Genomic DNA, 4,701 nt, shown 5'->3' with positions numbered 1-4,701 from the left:
TGTGCTGTTGCCTCTGCTGTGCCAAAGCTCCTGGTACAGGGTGTTCTCAAAGTGTGCTGCTTTGTTTAATCCCTGGGTTGTCCTGATGAGGGTGGGTGTCCTGGTTTTGGCTGGGATAAAGTTAATTTTCGTTCTAGCAGCTGGTATAGTGTTATGTCTTGGATTCAGTATGAGAAGAATGTTGATAACATACTGACATTTTCAGTTGTTGCTAAGTAGTATTTAGACTAAGTAAAGGATTTTTCAGCTTCTCATGCCCAGCCAGCAGGAAGGCTGGAGGAGCACAAAAAGTTGGGAGGGGACACAGCCAGGGCAGCTGACCCAAAGTGGCCAACGAGTATTCCATACCATGGGACATCATGCCCAGTATATAAACTGGGGGCAGGTGGCCTGGGGGGATCACTGCTTGGGAACTAACTGGGCATCAGTCAGCGAGTGGTGAGCAATTACATTGTGCATCACTTGTTTTGTATATTCCAATTTTTATTATTATTTTCTTTCTGTCCTATAAAGCTGTTTTTCTCTCAACCCACGAGTTTTACTTTTTTCCCCAGTTCTCTCCCCCATCCCCCTGGGTGGGGGGGAAGTGGGTGAGCTGCTGCATGGTGCTTAGTTGCTGGCTGGGGTTAAAGCATGACAGTCCTTTTTGGCGCCTGACGTGGGGCACGAAGCGTTGAGTTAATGACAGATCTGACCAGAGCGTGTTAAAATGAATTTGTTACAAGCATTCATTATATTAGTTTAATAGTCACTGGTCACAATGTTGATTTACTGGCTCTTAGAGTTGTGGTGCTCATTTTTAGAGTTCTGTTATGTATCGCCTCACTTGCTGTATGTAGTCCCTGTGCTGCTGCTCATCATCTGTCGCAGGTGGATTAAGGTTTTCGCTTTGATGTATTATGTAATACTGGCTTATGGTACGATAAAATTACTGATTGTGGGATTAATCTGATATTTGCACTCAGCATTGTCATCACCTCTATACTTAGGGAGCCATCTGTGGGAAACTATTAATAATTACACCCTTTTTCTTGGAGAGCCAATCTATGGGCAAGATGGCTTTCTTCACCTTCCCCTTCTCCAGGCTAATTATAATATTTGGGAATTCTGAAAATTTTTAATATCCGTGGGATGTTGAAACCAGCATGGTCCTCTTGCTAGGAACTAGCATGTTCCTGAATGTGGTTCAGGTCTTGTGTAGGGTTAAACAACTATTTAAGAAGATATATTTAAGAGATCTGCCCTGAGGCTGGATAATTATGAGTGGCAGGGTGTGGGGGATAGTATGCGCAAGTGCCTAGGGTGGTGGGCACCTCCAGTTATTTTCGAAATTCACCCCTGAACACATGCAGAATCCTGAAAAACTAGTAGAACATTTGGAAAATGTATGCTGTCATCCCAACAGTTCCAGGGAGACACAACTCACTGCAATGTGCTGGGGCCTGGCCCATGCCTATTGAGCCCTGTTCAACACTATTCAGTACCCTCAAGGGGAAGAGAAGGTCTCTGGATCTGACCACAAAATGTCAGGCACTACGGCCACTCCAACCCCAGCAATGGGTGCTGTGTCTGAACCAGAGAACCAACCTGCACCAGTATTGGTTGCCCCCATAAGGAAGAAGAAATATACAAAAAAATCAGTTTTAGTTTAGTAAGGGATGAAGGTGAACCAGAGTCATCATGAGAACAGGAGGAAGAAGCAGAACCTGAGATAATCACCTGATCCCTACCCCTGAGTGAGCTGCGAGATATGCAAAAAGATTTCAGCTGTTGTCCAGCTGAGCACATTACCACCTGGCTGCTCTGATGCTGGGACAATGGGGCTAGTAGCCTGGAATTAGAGGAGAGGGAAGCCAAGCAGCTGGGATCACTTTCCAGGGAAAGTGGCATTGACAAGACAGTTGGAAAAGGGACACAAGTCCTCAGCCTCTGGAGGTGACTCCTGTCAAGCGTGAAGGAAAGGTACCCCTTCAGGGAAGATGTTATATGTCACCCAGGCAAGTGGACCACCAAGGAGAGAGGTATCCAGTACCTGAGGGAATTAGCTGTGCTAGAGATTATTTATTATGACCCAGACAATGCACAATTACCCAAACATCCAGACAAAGTCCAATGCACATGACCCATATGGTGGAAGTTTGTACAGAGTACATCATCGTCCTATGCCAACCCATTGGTAGTACTGACCTGGAAAGACAAAGAGGTACCAACGATGGAATGAAATAGCTTGCTAACTCCAGCAAGATGAAAATCTCTCCTCGTCCCTACAAGCCTGCATTTTGGCTGTGGAGAAGCTGTCCTGGGATTTCCAGCAATTCAAAGAGGCTATGTCCTACTCCCCGCCTGTATGGACCAGTATCTCGGCTATTAGGAGTGAGTGTTCCTCTGACCAAGAGAGAGAATATAGAAGGTACACACTACGGGGTATGCTGTAGTTTTACCTGTGTGTTGACGGAGAGGACATGAGGAAGTGGGATGGAAAACCTATCTCGGTCCTAGATGCACAGGTACGTGAGTTGTGAGGAAAAACAATCACAAAAGGGGATCCTTTCAGGAAAAATGCTGCTCCAGTTTCCAAACAGCATAGAAGGGCTGTTCTTCGTTCTGATCCTCTTAGAAGTCCCTTTAAGTCAATTTTACAAGAAGTGGGTAATGGACACTCTGACCAGAATTAGAGGGGCCCTTCCTCCAGCCAGGTGGAGGAAAGGGATAACAGGGTCTATTGGACAGTGTGGATTTGATGGCCTGGCACGTCAGACCCATAGGAGTACAAGGCTCTAGTAGACACCGGTCCACAGTGTACTCTAATGCCATCAAGCCATAAAGGGGCAGAATCCATCTATTTCTGGTGTGACAGGGCCATCCTGACAGTTAACTGCATTGGAGGCTGAAGTGAGCCTAACTAGGATCGAGTGGCATAAATATCCCATTGTGACTGGTCCAGAGGCTGCGTGCATCCTTGGCATAGACCCACCACATCCCATCTCCAAGGAACGCCTGCATCCAGCGCACTCTCGCCTGGGGCTTGCCCCGGGGTCTCAGAGACCTGCCGGCAGCAGGACACGTGGGGACCGCTCCCAGGCGGCTGATGGGCGAGCGGGACACCCCGGTGCCAGGAAGCAGCATCCTGACGCAGACAGACCCACCCAGGCGGCTGCCCCTCCACCGCAGCCACGGAGCATCCTTGGCTGCCCGCGTCCTCGCCGGGGTAGACCCGGGGTGCTTCAGGGCCACTGGCTGCAGCCCGGGGAGCGAAGCCCAGCCGGTGCCGCTGGGGAGAACCAGGCTCTGGCTGCCGTGCGCCGCCCCGGGGCCGCAGATGATCCAGTTCCATGCCGCCACACGTCCCCTATAATTGCTGGGTCCCAGGTGGGCTGATGCTCCACAGCGTCACCCAGGCTGGCACGTCCCCCCCAGGAGGCCGCGTCACCGCGCACCAGGGCAGGGGCGCGTGTCTGCCGGGGCGGACACGGCCCGGCAGGGTCCAAGGGTGTCCCGAGGGAGTCAGCTTGTCTCCCCTCCTGGCTGCCTCTGCCCTGCAAGCCCCCAGGTCCCATCCTGCTGCAGCAGCCCCCAGGCCGCGCACCACCACCCGAGGGGGAGCCCGCACCCACCGCCCCTGCCCACGTCCCCCTCTCCAGCTGCAAGTGGGTGTTCCTCTGGGGCTGGAACCCCCTGCACCGAAACCCATGCCTTTTCCCCAGGAAATCTCCCGCATCCCTCCTGTAGGGCGCCTGGCTGTCCCGGCACGGACATCCCCTTTCCCGGGGCGGCGAAGCCGGCCAAGCACCGCGGCGTCTCGCGGCAGCGGGACGGGACGGGGCCGGTGTTCCCCTGCGGCCCCATGACTGTTTCTGGCTCGGGAGAGGCTGACGGAGGGTCCCCAGGGGCATCTCCCCAAGGCACGGCAAGGAAAGGTGGCCCTAGGGAAGGTCGAAAAGCCAGAGCAGGGCTCGCAGCACGGGCAGCTGAGACCGAGCGTCCTCGCCTTGCCTCGGGCCACGGCGCTGCTTGGCCACAGCCTCGTCTGCGGAAAGAAGGGGTGGGAGCGGGGAAGGCACCGGCAAGGCTGGCGCAACACGTTTCCCCAGGTGCGTCGAAGCACAGACACGCTCTGAGAAACGCGAGGCTTCCCTCTCTGCAAGACCGCCGGGAATTCGGCAGCTAAACACCTCCCAGCAGGCGGTTTTTTACCTCTTTCCTCTTCACCTTGCAGCCGCTCACCCTCTCCTCTCCCCAGCAACCTCCACTGCGAGCACTGCTGCAGACAGGGGAGGGAGCTGCCAACAGCCAGCAGCCGTGCCATCCTCAGGAAAAGCACCTCTGGGGCGCGGGGATGGCTCAGCGAGACACACCTTTGTCCAGGGCTGGCTTTTGGCTCCCGTGGGCGCGACAGGGCTTGCGTGCGAGGTGCAGAGAAGAATAAATTGGCTGCCAGACAGCAGAAGGGAAGAAAGCGGAGCCCAGGCTCAGGGTGTGCCCGCGTCGCTGCCCGGCCGGCACGGCCAGCCTCTTGCTGCCCTTCCCTGCCCAGGGTTTGGTGCTTTGCCTCCTGGAGGAGACGCAGCTGGCTGGCAGGAGGGCTCGGGGAACGGGGGGGCACGGTACCCCGCTCCTGCACGGGAGCGTGGGGCCTGGCACGTTGCACGGAAGAGCAAGGCAGGTCCCCAGCAAGCGGGAGCAGCGATCCAGGGGCAGACG

Source organism: Haliaeetus albicilla, chromosome 4 (genome assembly GCF_947461875.1).
Source record: "Haliaeetus albicilla chromosome 4, bHalAlb1.1, whole genome shotgun sequence".
In the NCBI taxonomy this organism is placed as follows: Eukaryota; Metazoa; Chordata; class Aves; order Accipitriformes; family Accipitridae; genus Haliaeetus; species Haliaeetus albicilla.
Note: the sequence above shows the minus strand (reverse complement) of the source record.